Here is a 19549-nt window from a genome sequence, read left to right on the forward strand (position 1 = left end):
GTTATCTTTCCACCTAAAACTTAACAGTTAACAGATCTGATGGTTAACACAGTGGAAATCATTGTCAATACCACAGTGAATTCATTGTCAATATATTAAGTTACCTCATTGTTGATATAAAGCCTTGTCGACCTCCAGCATTACTGATGTTTGCCCGTGTAAGTCATTACCCACTATGACAATGCACATTGTGATTTTTTTTTTTTCGTATACAATGATTTAATTCCATTAGCACTCCCGATTAATGGACATGCTAGACACATGTAACTGTAGTTTAGTCTGCTGTAGAACTGCGGAACTACCTTCGATTTTACACCGTCATTTACAAAAATAGAAGTAAGCAATTTAATTTTGAATGTAAATTGAACTTAATTGAACATATCGATGCTGGTGTAACAGTGCTGGCTTTGTTGGAGGAATCGTCAGTATAGATTTTAATTTCAAGTCGGATCCTGACAGCACTTTTTCACTGTCGGTATATATTGTATTGATTATTTTGGAGAATGTTATAGCATCTGTATACATAATGGAAGAATGCACGTCCGCCTATCTGCAGAAGCACCCAACCGTGGAACACAGGAGACGAATATAGGAGATTGTTTTAGAGAGTTCAAGGGAGGTCACTTTGTGTATTTGATAGGAATCACTCAACCAAGAAAAACAGGATTGAATTCTGTAGATCTGGTAATGATCAAGGATTTATTGGGGGCATGTACATTTTAGGAATAATATGTTCCTCAGATAAATTTTTTTAATTTTTTTAAAAAAAATTTTTGTTTGTTTGTAACTTTTATTTTTTATTCAATACAATGATACATGTTCCTCAAACAAATTCATAGATATATTTGAAGGTTAAGTTTGAAATTAATTTCACTCTATGTATAAACATTTTTAACAATATAAAAGCTCTCAAATTTAATTAGGTCACTTGAGACGAAATCCCAAATGACCTATTGTGGTCATGTTTGTCCATGATGTAATTGTCTGTAAGGTAGGTTCTCTGTCAAAATTATGAATTTTATTTCATCTGGACTTTAATAGAAAAATGACACTTTTGTTGATTTTCATTTGGAAATAATCCTAAAATTGTTTGGAATTGCATGCATGGTGAAAATATGACAGCTTGAACAACCAAAAAGGTCAAATTAACTAAAATTTGAACAGTTTTTCTTGAGACCCAACTATATGCTAGCATGAAATGTTCATCTTTTAATAAATTTGTATAAAACTTGTACCATGGACTCGATAGCTTTATTGTATTTTGAAAGTTTGCAGCTGTAAGATAATAGTATTATGTGTAAGTCATATTGTCGAGAAAATCAAAGTTGCCATATTTGCAGAACGCCTACTTCTTACATGAACCGTGTACATTAAAGAATTCCTCATGAGAATACTCTGGTAGTACAGTTTTACCTATAACGGTTTCCGTGATGTTTTCCAGAGATGCCGTTATTCTTGCGAATATTGTCATTTCTTACGGATTATTCATATTGGATGTCTAAGAAATTACCATATTTACATATGTATATAGCAACCACAGACATCTTTACATCTCCCAGAGCAAAATATCGTGACATTGTGTGTGATTACACATCATCCAAATACCAGGCATTTCTGTATATAAAATCCAGCCATATATTCTTCGTATTTCCCCCTCTAGATAGGTAGACAATAGATCGTACACATAGTGACTTCCGGGGCCGAGATAAACCTAGACCTCTGTCCTGGTTTCACAACCTCGTGATGTGAGGACTGAGGAGCGTCAATTTCCTGCGTGGCTGGTTTGGATGGAGAATCGGCCATCAGGGTTGGTAGAACCCAGGGTTTAGGTCTGGCTTTGACATCCACAGGAAATTGCATTTCATACATTACCGTGGTAACCGCTTTGTACACAATGCAATTTCATTTACAGATAAATTCCATATTAACTTGTGGGAGCGTGAAGTGCATGTCTTTTATCGTAACCATTTCATTGCATCTTTATTGTTGAGTTTCGCTATCGGCTTAAATGACACATCATTTATGCAGTGTCAGGGCCTTAATATTGAGTTCACTAGCTATGGTAGGACATTAGGATTCAAAGGTTATGTGGTGCATTAGGATGCAGTTGAAAGGACAGCTGAATCATGTAAACCAGTGATATTTGGACATGTGTGACATCAAACTTTTTATTGATTTGACTGTACCAGGTTTATCAATTTCATAGTGAATTTCTATTATATGTACACTTTATAAGAGTGATTGTCTTCCCTGTATGTGAGTGATTATCTCCCCTTGAGTCAGTGATTGTCTCCCCTGTATCAAAATGATTGCCTCCCCTGTATCAGAGTGATTGTCTCCCCTGTATCAGAGGGATTGTCTCCCCTGTATCAGAGGGATTGCCTCCCCTGTATCAGAGTGATTGTCTCCCCTGTATCATAGTGATTGTCTCCCCTGTATCAGAGGGATTGCCTCCCCTGTATCAGAAGGATTGTGTCCCTTGTATCAGAGTGATTGTCTCCCCTGTATCAAAATGATTGCCTCCCCTGTATGTGAGTGATTATCTCCCCTTGTGTCAGTGATTGCCTCCCCTGTATCAGAGTGATTGTCTCCCTTGTATCAAAATGATTGCCTCCCCTGTATCAGAGTGATTGTCTCCCTTGTATCAAAATGATTGCCTCCCCTGTATCAGAGTGATTGTCTCCCCTGTATCAGAGGGATTGTCTCCCCTGTATCAGAGGGATTGTCTCCCCTGTATCAGAGTGATTGTCTCCCCTGTATCAGAGGGATTGTCTCCCCTGTATCAGAGTGATTGTCTCCCCTGTATCAGAGTGATTGTCTCCCCTGTATCAGAGTGATTGTCTCCCCTGTATCAGAGTGATTGTCTCCCCTGTATCAGAGTGATTGTCTCCCCTGTATCAGAGAGATTGTCTCCCCTGTATCAGAGAGATTGTCTCCCCTGTATCAGAGTGATTGTCTCCCCTGTATCAGAGTGATTGTCTCCCCTGTATCAGAGTGATTGCCTCCCTTGTATCAGAGTGATTGTCTCCCCTGTATCAGAGTGATTGTCTCCCCTGTATCAGAGTGATTGTCTTCCCTGTATCAGAGTGATTGTCTCCCCTGTATCAGAGTGATTGTGTCCCTTGTATCAGAGGGATTGTCTCCCTTGTATCACAGTGATTGTCTCCCCTGTATCACAGTGATTGTCTCCCCTGTATCAAAGTAAGTGTCTCCCGGCCCTTCAATCAGGAGAATGTTGTTTATGCTTCTAGAGTATATCATAATATTAAACCACAAAAGACTGTCTTCCTGCCGTTTTTTTTTTTTTCAGTTGGTTATGAATGTCCATTTCATATATCATATTATACCTAGTTGTTTCTGTATGTTATGTATTCCTGTATGACCTCAATGGCAGAAAACACCACACCAGACACGTTACACCAACAAAATAAGATCATTGATTGTGTTGTTGACATCTATGGGGACTCGTAAGCTTACTTCACTGTCTGCATTAGGTATCAGCTGAGACTCGTTATTGGATACAAAACACTGGATTTAGAAAACTAAATCCATGTTTTCTTGTTTATTTAATTTTTTCCAGAAGATAATAACAAGTGTTCTGGAGAAAATGTGTGTTTATCTGTTTGGAATGACTGTTCTGTCTACAGAAAATCTTGTTAAAATTGAAGCATAATTCATCTTTGCTATGATATATATTTTACCTTGTGTGAAGATGATATATGTAAGGTCATTTTGCATCAAAGACAACAAAGAGTATTGCTGTATATAGGTGGTAGGAGACATTGTCCCATAACTATTGTGTAATTTGATATAAGGATGTTGAACTCTTGCATACCGTATTTATCTTTAAATCTGAAATCTTTATTTTTTTTTTTTTTTTAATTTTCAAACTGCTGATTTTCACAAAAGTCAAGAAACTTGTTTAAGATGTTTTATATTGTATAGAGGTATTGTTATTATAAATAGCTATATTGTTATGTATGTTGAGTTAACAAGGGGTGCAGACACAAGTTGTCCCATAAAGTAATGTATCATAGAAACCCAGACAAACCTGCTGGATACAGCTGTATACAAGAGCTCTCACCAAAAATCCAGGTAATATGTGCTTAAAACAGTGAGCCCAGCATGGACCATTGAGAGACCTCCATGTTGGGCACACATAGCTAGAGTTTGTTTATGAGACAATTGGACAGCTAATGATGTTGGGTTAAATGGACAGCTACATTACCTAGTGACTGTTTTGAGACACATTGACAGTTACATTATCTAGAGTCTGTATTTGAGACACTTGGACAGTTACATAATCAAGTGTCTGTTTTTAAGATACATGGACAGTTTCATAATCTATAGTGTCTGCTTTTTTTAGACACATGGACACTTACATTATCTTATGTGTTTTTGAGACACATGGGCAGTTACATAATCTAGTGTCTGTTTTTGAGACACATTGCCAGTTACATAATCTAGTGTCTGTTTTTAAGACACATGGACAGTTACATTATCTAGTGCCTGTTTTCGAGACACATGGACAGTTGCATAATCTAGTGTCTGTTTTTGAGACGCATGGACAGTTACATAATCTAGTGTGTTTTTGAGACACATGGACAATTACATTATCTAGTGTCTGTTTTTGAGACACATGGACAATTACATTATCTAGTGTCTGTTTTTGAGACACATTGACAATTACATTATCTAGTGTCGGTTTTTGAGACACATGGACAATTACATTATCTTATGTATTTTTGAGACACATGAACAGTTACATTAATTATCTAGTGTGTTTTTAAGTCACATGGACAGTTATATCAGTTTTGAAACACTTTGATAATTACATGATGTAGATCGAGCATGCCGTCACTGATAGAAAATGCCGAGAAAATTACATGATGTAGATCGAGCATGCCGTCACTGATAGAAAATGCCCAGAACGTAACTCAGCCTGGCCACACGGTGGTAGAACAATTCAGTACCGAAATTGATCCTCAGATAAACTCCAAAAATTGTGGAGTCCTGCATCAAATTGTGGAGTCCTGCATCAAATTGTGGAGTCCTGCATCAAATTGTGGAGTCCTGCATCAAATTGTGGAGTCCTGCATCAGATCATGTTACATACTCGAATAGATCCTCGTAATCCGGAGATTGTAGTTTTCCTCTTCAAGAGACATCGAAACCCAAACAAGCATAAAAATGATAGTTTATACTGACCGGGAGTAATGGGCCTGACGGGGCCTGTATACTGGAGTCTGTAATGAATCTCATTGTTTTGGGAGTTGCATGACTATATTTTAACTACAGCCTAATATAGACCAGGGAGTATGACAGTCGGGGCTGATCTGTGCTGGCTGGGGGTCTGCTGTACGTTTGTCACACCTTCTATTAGGGGCTGAATTTTCACTAATCAGGTCTATGCATATCTGATGAATGTATTGATTCCACGTAGTCCAACTTACCATGATGGTAAAGAGACATTGATTTTTCTCTATTATTCATATAACTGTTGGCTCGATGGATGTCAAGTGGGGTTACCTTATTCAGAAGAGGTAGAGTTCTTAATCAAGGTCAGAAAGAGGCTTGCTGTAGCAATATTAAAGGTCAGTTTGAATTTCAAGATAAATACTCTTTAAATTGTAAAGCGATATATTTAATATAAATACTCTCTAAACAGTAGCATTTAACAATATGGTCTCTGAATAACTGGTATGACTTACTCTCTATTTTGTAGCTATTTACAGATACTTTCTAAATGGTAGCATTTAATTTATCTAGATACTCTTTAACTATACTTGGTAGCTAAAAGCACTTTAACCAGTAGTTATCTATACAATACCCTCTAACTAATTACAACTAATTTCTTTATTAAAAATTGGTTGTGCATGGTTTAATTTTTCAGGGTATCCATCGATCACATAAAATACTTTGCCATGTATTACATTGGTCTTGACCAGGAATTAGTGTTACCACAGTTTAGAATTGTTATTTCATCAAACAGTCGCATAAGAAATACATTGTAGAGGGGTATAATGGTTTTCATTATATGTTAATATTGAAGGCTGAGGTCGTTGATAATCATAATCTTAAATTGGATACGGTTGTGTATGTTTGTCACAATATTTTAGGGCACAATATTGTATTATACATCTGTATATTTGTCACAATATTTTAGGGCACAGTTGTTATATAATTATATATATTTGTCATTAAGGGTTATATTTTAGTTTTGAAATGATTATTACAGTCATACTTCAGCGTTTGTAATAACATAGCCATTGGTCTGATGGGAGAGATGCTGCTTGTTTAAGCACTTGGCTCGACTGAACATCGGTGGCCAAGTAGCTCGAATGGTTAGAACATCTGTCCGGGGTATGGAGGTCTGGGGTTCGAGTCCCAGTCTGGTCATTGCGTTTTTCCTCTTCAGTTGTAACATTTGACACCCAACTGAAAACCCACAGATGTACTTACACAACAGCATTCTTCATTATTCTGCAGGAAAAATTGAGACAAAAATTATGAAAAACAAAAAAAAAGTTCTACTGAAAATTAATGTATTTTATATAAGGATTAAAAAAACAGAGGTTTTCCTTCTAAACTCGGAGTGTTACAAATGGCAGGTGTTGATGTTAAACCAATGTGGAGATTCTACTGTAATTTTGTGGTGTTGCTGTCAATATGTGGCCAGTTATCAAAGCGTTATTAGAATCTACCTGTAAAATGTTGTTGATATGATCAATATCTGCCATGGTTCACATCATATAGGAAAGTGACGTTTACCAATCATTGGATTTGATTGAGTTTTCAGAATATTGGCGTATTATATAAATAGGCTTAATTGAATCTCTTACAATAATTAATTACATGTCAACAGCTTTTACAGTTTTCACCTGGAAACTATACTTGATCTAGAATTGAACTTATTTTGATTGATACTTCATTTTTCTTTTATTAAGAGAATTTAACATATGTTATTTCATCTGAAACTGAACTTAAATTGTTGTGATAAATCTTGTTTCATTGTTTAAGGTAATTTATGATCTTGAACTGAACTAATTTCATGTGATAAATCATGTTCAATCAATTGAGAGAATTTATTATCCCTACTTTCAGGAATATCAGTGTCCAGACTCTGATGAGGGAATAATAAGTTATAAATAGCATTGTGGTTTGATGACCAGCTTGACCGACATCAGGAATATTGACCAATTCCTGCCTGCTAATCAGTTATATGCTGCCCCATAATTGGAAGTGGTCAGATTTCCACAAATAGTCAGAATATGATTAAAGATTATTAATTAGTGTGAGGTTGAATCATAGGTGTAATGACGGTTTCTGCGTCGGTATCCTGTGGCGATGCCTTGTTACGGGTACGTTGGAACATCAGCAGTCCAGGCCATTGTTGTCGGCCTGTCAGTTTAATGTTGCTATTGATTTCGGGGTTAATTTGTAACACTGAGCCATATTGATTAGTAAACAGCCATCTCCCCTCATGGTTAAGTACACACTTATTCAAGCATACCTTGTATATATACAGACAAGAGTTGTGTAGATCTGCATACAGATACATCGGGGCCACTATCAGATCCAAGTCACTTGTACGTTTGACAATGCCGAATTCCCTGTATCTGTACATTTGATATTAATTGACTGTGTGACCAGCATCAATATATTGAAGTAAGTGAAATGAATTGTTATTTATTTTATTTTTATATAATATAAAAGAATTGTGGGGTGAATCATGACTTGCATTTTGTTGACAGTTGACTACTGTTTGATGTTACAGCGAGAGTCTGAGTGACATTTATTGAATTAGAGAGATAGGCTGTGTTAAATAACACGTTACAGAGGTGTAGTTTATAGTTTTGACGGAGGAATATTCTAGTCATGTGCTAACCCTGTATATTTATGCGTAATGTGCACTTTTTGGAAAAATAGATAAGTGAAAAACATTCACTGTATTATGTTAGTGATACGGCTGGGTAGATGTCTATATTTTGTTATTGTTGTCTACTGATGAAAATAGGTGGCTTACCGTTTAAAACTTGGATATTTGAATTATACCACTAGTTACAGGTAAAATATATTTGAGGGCCATATGGAAGATTAGCACATGCTAAATATGTCACCCTCAGAAAATAAAGTATTATATAGTATTATATATATATACAAAATTTCTCTGAATCTAGTATACCACTGTTAATTTAAGTTACAGGTTTAAAATATGCAAAAATTCTCTAAATCTATAGACCATTGTAGTTATGGGTAAAATATGCAAAAATTCTCTAAATTAATAGACCACTGTTACGTTACAAGTTTAAAATGTACAAAAATTCTCTGAATCTATGCCACTGATTTATGGGTAAAATATGCAAAAAATCTCTTAATCTATAGACCACTGTGTTGTTACTGGTTTAAAATGTGCAAAAATTCTCATCCCCTGAATGAGCAAGATCAACACTACAAATAATTCATGCCATTGTTAAAAAGATTTGTTAAATTTCGATCGGCCTTTTTCATCTCTACATCTCATGCATCTATGCCGTTCGTAATTCTAGATGTGTTTTACCTGTTTGTGCAGCCACCGTACCAGAGAAGCTTCCTCTCATCAATATATTGACCACTGATTTATGGGCAGGTGGTATGCTGTATAAAGTGAAATCTTTGTTTTTAGATCATTATGTAAATGATTTATCCTTCAAATCACATCTTGTGGTGACTGTTCTACAGAAAGATTTAACCATGATCATGATTTTGAGTATTTGAAAATGAAGCTAAAAACAAATAAACAAACCTTTTACTGCCCATCTGGACCATTGTTGCATAGAACTAAAAGAAATTATGAATATCTTGACATGGGAAATAACTCCTGTCAAGAAAAACTTCTTTTCATGAAGTGACGGGGAATTCAGTGTTGGGGACTCATTGTAAAAAGGCCTAAAGTGGAACTCATTTCATCTTATCACTGTACAAGAATAAGTTTGAGAATGGCAGCCGATAGTCCTTGAGTTTCTCCTTTCTTTTTGATTTTCATTTTCGTTAAACTTTACTTCTGATTTCAAATATTCAAATTTCTGTTAAATTCTGATGTGATTTGTATGGAATAGGCCAAAGGAAGTTAGTATGTCCCTATACATATATCTTAAAGTAATGATATTTGGTAATTTTTTTATCTTAACCCTTAGAAAAACAATTTAACTTATTCCACATCTGTGGAAATAAAAATGAACTCTCTCAATGGAAGAATTTAAGTAGTTATATCCATGGGGGTCGCGGTGGTCGAGTGGTTAAGGTGTCCTGACACTTTATCACTAGCCCTCCACCTCTGGGTTGCGAGTTCGAAACCAACGTGGGGCAGTTGCCAGGTACTGACTGTAGGCCGGTGGTTTTCTCCGGGTACTCCGGCTTTCCTCCACCTTCAAAACCTGGCACATCCTTAAATGACCCTGGCTTTTAATAGGACGTTAAACAAAACAAACCAAACCAAACTATGGGAACCTCAAAATTTACTTTCTGTGATGTAGAAACCATGGGGAGGAATTTAATGTAAGCTTATAGCTTGTTTTCCTATCCTATTGATATGATGTAGTGTGTAAGTGTATTTAAATAAAATATTGTTTAAATTTTAGAACATATCCTCATTTTGAATCTTACATTTGAACTGTTCGGTAACCGAAATATTGATTGTTTTTCTAAAAGCAGAATAATTTCCATTTCATTTCAATTGGATACAGTTGATGATTCTGTTTCCACCAAAACCATTTCACTGATTCTGTATCCGTGGAAACCATTCTCGGTTGTTGGCTTAGCTTGGCTGCCTACATTTATAGCACCAGCGAAATTGGACACGGCTGTAACGCGAACTTTATGGGCTGTTTCTCTAATATTCATTGGTTCAACTTGTTGCTTTTTATGACAGTACTTGCTGAAAACTGTTTTTCATTTTAGTAGAGAAACCTTGACAAATGAGTGCGCTAGAGACGTGAAATGGATCCGAGTGTTCCTGATAAATGAAGGGAGCTTAAGTGTTGGCGGTCGTTCCGTTATAATCCGTCACATATTGTCCTTCAAACAAATATAGTCTTGGTGGCTGTGATCATGGCTCTATGGCGACACGTTAGCCTAATGGTCTTGTGTTTTATAAAAAGTCTTTATTACAGAGCCGTCTGGGTACACTATTAGTAATGTCACGGATAACTAAACGGTCTGTTGTTCCTCGGGATGTATAGAGATTATCGTTTTATGAATGACTGGATTTGTCCTGTATGTGTCCAGGTTTTATGAATGACTGGATTTGTCCGGTATGTGTCCAGATTTATGAATGACTGGATTTGTCCGGTATGTGTCCAGGTTTATGAATGACTGGATTTGTCCTGTATGTGTCCATGGTTTTATGAGGGGATTGTCCGGTATGTGACCATGGTTTTATGAATGACTGGATTTGTCCTGTATGTGTCCATGGTTTTATGAGGTGATTGTCCTGTATGTGACCATGGTTTTATGAATGACTGGATTTGTCTTGTAAGTGTCCAGATTTTATGAACGACTGGATTTGTCCTGTATGTGTCCAGGTTTATGAATGACTGGATTTGTCCTGTATGTGTCCATGGTTTTATGAGGGGATTGTCCTGTATTTGTCCAGATTTATGAATGACTGGATTTATCCGGTATGTGTCCAGGTTTATGAATGACTGAATTTGTCCTGTATGTGTCCATGGTTTTATGAGGGGATTGTCCTGTATTTGTCCAGATTTTATGAATGACTGGATTTGTCCTGTATGTGTCCAGGTTTATGAATGACTGAATTTGTCCTGTATGTGTCCATGGTTTTATGAGGGGATTGTCCTGTATTTGTCCAGATTTTATGAATGACTGGATTTGTCCTGTATGTGTCCAGGTTTATGAATGACTGAATTTGTCCTGTATGTGTCCATGGTTTTATGAGGGGATTGTCCTGTATTTGTCCAGATTTTATGAATGACTTGATTTGTCCTGTATGTGTCCAGGTTTATGAATGACTGGATTTGTCCTGTATGTGTCCATGGTTTTATGAGGGGATTGTCCGGTATGTGACCATGGTTTTATGAATGACTGGATTTGTCCTGTATGTGTCCATGGTTTTATGAGGTGATTGTCCTGTATGTGACCATGGTTTTATGAATGACTGGATTTGTCCTGTAAGTGTCCAGATTTTATGAACGGCTGGATTTGTCCTGTATGTGTCCAGGTTTATGAATGACTGGATTTGTCCTGTATGTGTCCATGGTTTTATGAGGGGATTGTCCTGTATTTGTCCAGATTTATGAATGACTGGATTTATCCGGTATGTGTCCAGGTTTATGAATGACTGAATTTGTCCTGTACATTTGTGTATGTGTCCATGGTTTTATGAGGGGATTGTCCTGTATTTGTCCAGATTTTATGAATGACTGGATTTGTCCTGTATGTGTCCAGGTTTATGAATGACTGGATTTGTCCTGTGTGTGTCCATGGTTTTATGAGGGGACTGTCCTGTATGTGACCATGGTTTTATGAATGACTGGATTTGTCCTGTATGTGTCCATGGTTTTATGAGGTGATTGTCCTATATGTGACCATGGTTTTATGAATGACTGGATTTGTCCTGTATGTGTCCAGATTTTATGATCGACTGGATTTGTCCTGTATGTGTCCAGGTTTATGAATGACTGAATTTGTCCTGTATGTGTCCATGGTTTTATGAGGGGATTGTCCTGTATGTGACCATGGTTTTATGAATGACTGAATTTGTCTTTATGTGTCCAGATTTTATGAATGACTGGATTTGTCCTGTATGTGTCCAGATTTTATGAATGACTTGATTTGTCCTGTATGTGTCCAGGTTTATGAATGACTGGATTTGTCCTGTATGTGTCCATGGTTTTATGAGGTGATTGTCCTGTATGCGACCATGGTTTTATGAATGACTGGATTTGTCCTGTATGTGTCCAGCTGGTTTATGAATGACTGGATTTGTCCTATATGTGTCCAGGTTTTATGACTGACTGAATTTTTGGTTTTATGACTGACTGAATTTTTCCTGTATGTGTCCATGGTTTTATGAATGACTGAATTTGTCCTGTATGTGTCCCAAGGACTTAGTAAGGTGAGGATCACATAATGTACAGTTGATAGCGAATGAAAATTTGAATATGGCAGTGTCCGTGCAGAGCACCGAAAAAAAAGCTATTAAAAGAATTCCACTTATGCTTGTACATGCTTTTATACTTTGACATGCATATGCTGCATTATTGTATGAATGCCATAAATCAACAAAGTTTTTATCTCATATTACTTTGGCAGAAAATGTTTTAGCAGGAACAGAATTTGATTGGATTTCTGTCATAGTAATCACTGCTAATAAGATGAATGGAAAACTTATCACCAGCCGACTCCGTCTAGATTTATAGAACCTCGGCAATATGAAAACACTGATTGACTTTTGTTAGACACTTATTAGTAAAATTTCTCCTGTGTGGTTTCCCAGGAAAATATATCAAGTTACTGATCAGGGTCGAAAATCAAAGTCAAGTAAGGTCATTGCCACTTTTTAGCCCACATCTTTGCCAATTCATGTGTCAATGGTACCGTATGTTGTCCATCGTACGTCGTATGTCGACCGTCTGCTGTTGGCCGTCTGCCGTCGGCCGTTTGCCATCCATCAGTAAAGAAGGAATTTTCTCAAACTTTATACGTAGACGGTAGATAGTTGAAGATTATTATCAATATTTCATTAGAAGTGCAGAAAGGATTTTTCTCAAACATTTTTTTTTTTTTTATTTGTTTTATTTTTCAGAAGTTTTTATACAGTGTAAAGTACATAGTATACAATTGTATTCAGAAGTAATAATCATTATTACAGTATCATAAAATTGGAGAAGATCTATTTATCATTCACACACACACACCTTACTCCACATTCATAGAATCATTGATTATCTTTTGATGAATTTTCCAAGTCTTATTTTTACACTGTATTTAAAGAAAGGAAGAAAGCAGAAAAGAAAATATGTACAAGGCTCCTTTGGTCCCGATAGTTGTGCTCATTTGATTTTTAAGTCTGATCAAGAAAATGAAATGACTGACAGTTGAAGTTAAATTAATTAACATTAATATATCTAATTCACAGACAGCTCTCAGATTACATATGTAGGTTCTCATTGTTATAAATCATTAAAGTAGAGAAAAGATCAGTCTTACATAAAACCTTTAATTATCATTTGATGGTGGGAGCCAGGGCTCTCTTGTTTAGAAACTTTATATCAAATAATATCTTATTTGAAGCTAATTAGTTTTTAAAAGTAAATCAAATGCATGTCAAACTCACTAATTTAAGAAGCATATTATTGTTTGAAGCATATCATTATTTATTCATATCTGAAAATTTCAAAGATTTTGATAAAACTTAAAACAATTTTTCTTTGAATTCATCAAATTTCTCTTGTATTCTTTAAAAAAAAATTGTTTTCCTTCATGGAGCTGTTTTGTGCAATTCCTTCAGGAAAACATTTTTAACAAAAAAGTTCTGTCTGTGTAGTTTTTGTGGTAGACACAAATTCAAATTTTTAGAATTTAATTTGTAAGAAAGGTTAGATGTATTTGCAACACTGACATAGATGTTGGACACATTTTTTATTGAGAACTACATACTAGTCGTACGCGACTCCTTTGGATGAAATCCTGTGGGTCATTAATGAAATCTAATTGGTAAGAAAAGTTGAAGCTGGAACCATTTACGTTCACGTAAATAGGAGTTGTTTTATGTCTCTGGTACTGATATTCACATAAATACCCGAATGTTTTATTGCGTAGGTACTAATTCAGTCTCGTTTGGGAACAAAATGGCCAATTAATTGAATTATATGTCTCTTCAGACAACCGCGATATATAATTCTATATCTGTTGAAGTAAGGTTTGATTCGTCCATATGGAGGTGAACTCTCTCAAAATCGATACCAGAAAGGTTGATTGCCATTTCAGTATCCGACTCCTTCGATGATTTATTACCTTAAGACATTATTACAATGACTGATGAGGTTCTAGCCGCAGAGGTTTAAGATTTAGAATTTACTTGGTTCTTGCCATAGAGATTTAAGATTTAGAACTTACTTAGTTCTTGCCACAGAGATTTGAGATTTAGAACTTACTTAGTTCTTGCCATAGAGATTTAAGATTTAGAACTTACTTAGTTCTTGCCACAGAGATTTGAGATTTAGAACTTACTTAGTTCTTGCGACCTAGGTTTAAGATTTAGAACTTACTTAGTTCTTGCCATAGAGATTTGAGATTTAGAACTTACTTAGTTCTTGCCACAGAGATTTGAGATTTAGAACTTACTTAGTTCTTGCCACAGAGGTTTAAGATTTAGAACTTACTTAGTTCTTGCCACAGATATTTAAGATTTAGAACTTACTTAGTTCTTGCCACAGAAGTTTAAGATTTAGAACTTAATACTTAGTTCTTGCCACAGATATTTAAGATTTAGAACTTACTTAGTTCTTGCCACAGAGATTTAAGATTTAGAACTTACTTAGTTCTTGCCACAGAGATTTAAGATTTAGAACTTACTTAGTTCTTGCCACAGAGGTTTAAGATTTAGAACTTACTTAGTTCTTGCCACAGATATTTAAGATTTAGAACTTACTTAGTTCTTGCCATAGAGATTTAAGATTTAGAACTTACTTAGTTCTTGCCAAGGAGATTTAAGATTTAGAACTTACTTAGTTCTTGCCACAGAGATTTAAGATTTAGAACTTACTTAGTTCTTGCCACAGAGATTTAAGATTTAGAACTTACTTAGTTCTTGCCACAGAGATTTGAGATTTAGAACTTACTTAGTTCTTGCCACAGAGATTTGAGATTTAGAACTTACTTGGTTCTTACAGCAGAGATTTAAGCTTTAGAACTCACTTCGATACCTCCATGATGCTGGTTTATAGGGCCATGTCTAGGAACTAGAGGAGCCATCCCCAGCGGACTGATGTAATGGACAGTCGCCTGCCTGGAACCTATTCTATTACAGTTATACCAACTACCAAATGACACTTATGGCTGAGTGATGGCTTCTCCTTAGTCCAGGTTCCTATACACCAGGCATGGTAAGGGGTGTATGTCTTTATCTGATCTAGATCTGTATAGACAACTAGGTGTCTTACAGAGAGACAGTGTCTGTCTTACTTAGATCTACATAGAAAACCAGGTGTCTTACAGACAGACAGTGTCTGTCTTACATAGATCTACATCGACAACAAGGAATCTTACAGACAGTAGACAGCTAATGTCTGTCTTACATAGATCTACATAGACAGCAAGATGTCTTACAGACAGACAGCGTTTGTCTTACATAGATCTGTATAGACAACTAGGTGTCTTACAGACAGACAGTGTCTGTCTTACATAGATCTACATAGACAACAAGGTGTCTTACAGACAGACAGTGTCTGTCTTACATAGATCTACATAGACAACCAGGTGTCTTACAGACAGACAGTGTCTGACTTACATAGATCTACATAGACAACCAGGTGTCTTACAGACAGTAGACAAACAATGTCTGTTATTATTAACATAAATCTACATCGACAACAAGGAATCTTACAGACAGTAGACAGCTAATGTCTGTCTTACATAGATCTACATAGACAGCAAGATGTCTTACAGACAGACAGTGTTTGTCTTACTTAGATTTACATAGACAACTAGGTGTCTTACAAATGGTAGACAAACAGACAGTGTCTGTCTTACATCTAGATCTACATAGAAAACCAGGTGTCTTACAGACAGACAGTGTCTGTCTTACATAGATCTACATAGACAACCATGTGTCTTACAGACAGACAGTGTCTGTCTTACATAGATCTACATAGACAGCAAGATGTCTTACAGACAGACAGTGTTTGTCTTACTTAGATTTACATAGACAACTAGGTGTCTTGCAAATGGTAGACAAACAGACAGTGTCTGTCTTACATCTAGATCTACATAGAAAACCAGGTGTCTTACAGACAGACAGTGTCTGTCTTACATACATCTACCTAGACAACCATGTGTCTTACAGACAGACAGTGTCTGTTATACATATATCTACATAGACAGCAAGATGTCTTACAGACAGACAGTGTTTGTCTTACTTAGATTTACATAGACAACTAGGTGTCTTGCAAATGGTAGACAAACAGACAGTGTCTGTCTTACATCTAGATCTACATAGAAAACCAGGTGTCTTACAGACAGACAGTGTCTGTCTTACATAGATCTACATAGACAACCATGTGTCTTACAAACAGACAGTATCTGTTATATATAGATCTACATAGAAAACCAGGTGTCTTACAGACAGACAGTGTCTGTCTTACATAGCTCTACATAGACAACCATGTGTCTTACAAACAGACAGTATCTGTTATATATAGATCTACATAGACAGCCAGGTGTCTTACAGACAGACAGTATCTGTCATTTATAGCTCTACATAGACAACCAGGTGTCTTACGCGGAGTAGACAGACAGTGTCTGTCTCCATAGATCTACGTAGACAACCAGGTGTCTTACAGACAGACAGTGTCCTACATAGATCTACATTGACAACCAGGTGTATTACAGACAGACAGTGTCTGTTATACATAGATCTACATAGACAACCAGGTGTCTTACAGACAGACAGTGTCTGTCTTACATACATCAACCTAGACAACCATCTGTCTTACAAACAGACAGTATCTGTTATATATAGATCTACATAGACAACCAGGTGTCTTACAGACAGACAGTGTCTGTCTTACATAGCTCTACATAGCAGCCAGGTGTCTTACAGACAGACAGTGTCCTACATAGATCTACATAGACAACCAGGTGTCTTACGCAGAGTAGACAGACAGTGTCTGTCTCCATAGATCTACGTAGACAACCAGGTGTCTTACAGACAGACAGTGTCCTACATAGATCTACATAGACATCCAGGTGTCTTACAGACAGACAGTGTCCTACATAGATCTACATAGACATCCAGGTGTCTTACAGACAGACAGTGTCCTACATAGATCTACATAGACAACCAGGTGTCTTAATTACCATTACATGTATCCATCCCCCCTCCCCCCATTTTGTTCTCATAAATTTCAAAAGCAAGAGCTTCCAGAAAATTAAACAAACTGTCATATATATTCATAGACAAAGTGTCCTATTCTATACAGGTATAACAACAGCCTGTCAATGTTTCATATTTGGTATCAGATGGCCGACTGGCTCACTGGCTCTCCGGGTCAATAGTCAACAGTGTTGCCTTCTGGACGTACACAAAGCCCTCCACATTGTTACTGGGATAAGAAGAGCCTGTTCGTTTGCCACAAAATCTCCTCACATAATAGCCACATCGATCCGTCAATATTCACTCGGTTATAAGGGTTGCATGCTTCGTAAGCTAAACAAACATTGACATCCATCTTGTGAGTTTCCATCCGCATTTCTATTCAGCTCGATATTGTGTCATGTGTTCTAAGGTTAGAATATCAATTAAAGGTCAAAGAATCATTATAAGATTCTTTAAAGTATTAATGATTTTGTAACTTTTAAATATTGAAGTAACATTCTTGTCCTTTTCCTTAGAGTTATAAGAAATCTTTAATAGGTTTCTGATATGTTTATTTTTATCTTTGATGATTGAATCTGATGAATAATTCCATGAATATTTAGTTTTTATTTAGAAATCATATTCACTTATGCTATTGAAAATAAAAGGCAACAAAATTTAAGTTAAGCATTAACATATATTTCCATTGCTTAACCAATGTCTTAAATAAGACAGTGTTGAAATTATATAAAAAAAATAAAAACAAAATTTTGTGTATGTGTAGAAATTGTATATTTGTTCTTGTCAAAGAGAAAGGGTGGGGTTTGGTGGGGCGGGGTTATTTCCAAAAATTTAATTTGTCTGAGTCTGATTGTTGCTATTACTTCACTGATCATATATATCAAGCAGGGGGCAAATATGTATCCAACTACAGAACATCTGTTTGAATCCAGTACCTATATTGGCCCATACTGTCATTATTACTTACTATATCCTTGATAAAACTTCATTCACATTTGGTTGCGAGTTCGAAACCTACGTGGGGCAGTTGCCAGGTGCTGACCGTAGGCCGGTGATTTTTCTCCGGGTACTCCGGCTTTCCTCCATCTCCAAAACCTGGCTGTTAATAGGACGTTAAGCAAAAAAAAAAAAAATCACATTTGAAAGTTTTATGGAAACAAGCTGCTAGAAATGTGAACCTGTCGGGTGTACTTGGTTTGTGTAACCGCCTGAGTGTAACATGCATGAATTTATTCATTATGAGTGAAACGCCCACCTAACTATAGTCAGACTTTTTGTCAGCCCTCTGATCTCAAATCAAGCGTGCCTGATGTTGCCATATGATAAGTCACTTTATCTATTGCAATATATATATATAATTATCTTTTAACTTTGGCATTTACTGTACATTTTTATGGATTTTCATCCATATATATTTAAAGATTCAGATAATTTATTGGTATCACATTTAACAATTTCATTAAATATATACATGTATATAATTTTTATAACTCCAAAACAAATATATTTATATCCAAAGCGCTTCCGCAGCTGCTCAAATCTTTAGAGAACTATCTGAGTTCCCCAGGCGAGCAGCGCTGTATGTACTCTGAATATCTCAGCAGGTTTATTTTGAAGTGATTTCTTTAGCATATTATTGTTTTTATTTTTCAAATTCCTTCAAAAGGACTCTTTAAGTTTATTTTACATATTATATAATTACCATATCATATCATAGAAAGATTGAGGAAACACAAGGATTTAATCACGGAAAATTAAAAAAAAAAAATTTAAAAATTAAAAAAAAAGTGAAAGAAAATAAATAGCGGAGAGGAATGAATACAAGGCTGAATAAATTTGAAATTAAAATGAACAAAAAATTCAAACCATACCCACAGTGATATTGATCATAGCTATTCCTACAATGGATATACATGTATTCACTGTCTGTCCTCAATAGATTTTGTTCCGGCGTTTGTTAAGCTTATAAATACAACAGCAGCAAGCTTTTATTGAATAACAACATTTTGAAATTTTATTTGTTTCCCTATGTTTGCATACTGTATTTAACAATTGTTATTATTTGGGTTTTTTTTTATGGCAAGCAATTCTTCCTGTGCTGTCTTGTTTTATAGAGAACTACATTTCAACACCATTTATAGAACTGTTTAAACTCTCTACAGTTGAGTTTAACAGCAAAATCTTAAATATGTTTCGGAAGTCTAATTGTTTCTGGGTGTTAAAGAAAGAGAAAGCTTTTATTATTGATTTTGGTACATACCGTATTTATCCAGATATATATGCCCATGTCTAGTAATAAGCCCATCCATATCTACAACAATTAAAACTACCAACAAATGCTATTTCTTTATCCTGTAATAAGCTGACCCATATCTATATGACTGTTCAGTAAAATTACCATCAAATTCTGTAATAAGCTTACCCATATCAATATCGGTTCAGTAAAATTAC

The 19549-nt window shown here is 35.8% G+C and overlaps 1 protein-coding gene across 5 annotated transcripts in view; it reads left to right on the top strand.

The window, feature by feature from the left end:
• Nucleotides 1–19549, top strand: part of LOC117340060 (complexin-like) — a 175983-nt gene that overhangs the window by 126279 nt on the left and 30155 nt on the right. Inside the window, exon 1 of one of the 5 annotated variants that reach the window (XM_033901829.1) lies at nt 4078–4095. The exons of 2 other annotated variants lie outside the window; for them this stretch is intronic. The gene's annotated coding sequence lies outside the window, so the exon portion shown is untranslated. Of the gene's footprint in view, nt 1–4077; nt 4096–5499; nt 5595–7516; nt 7669–19549 lie in introns of those variants that run through there. 2 more of the 5 variants (XM_033901826.1, XM_033901825.1) reach the window with 2 other exon arrangements.

This window comes from Pecten maximus, chromosome 12 (assembly GCF_902652985.1).
Source record: "Pecten maximus chromosome 12, xPecMax1.1, whole genome shotgun sequence".
NCBI lineage: Eukaryota > Metazoa > Mollusca > Bivalvia > Pectinida > Pectinidae > Pecten > Pecten maximus.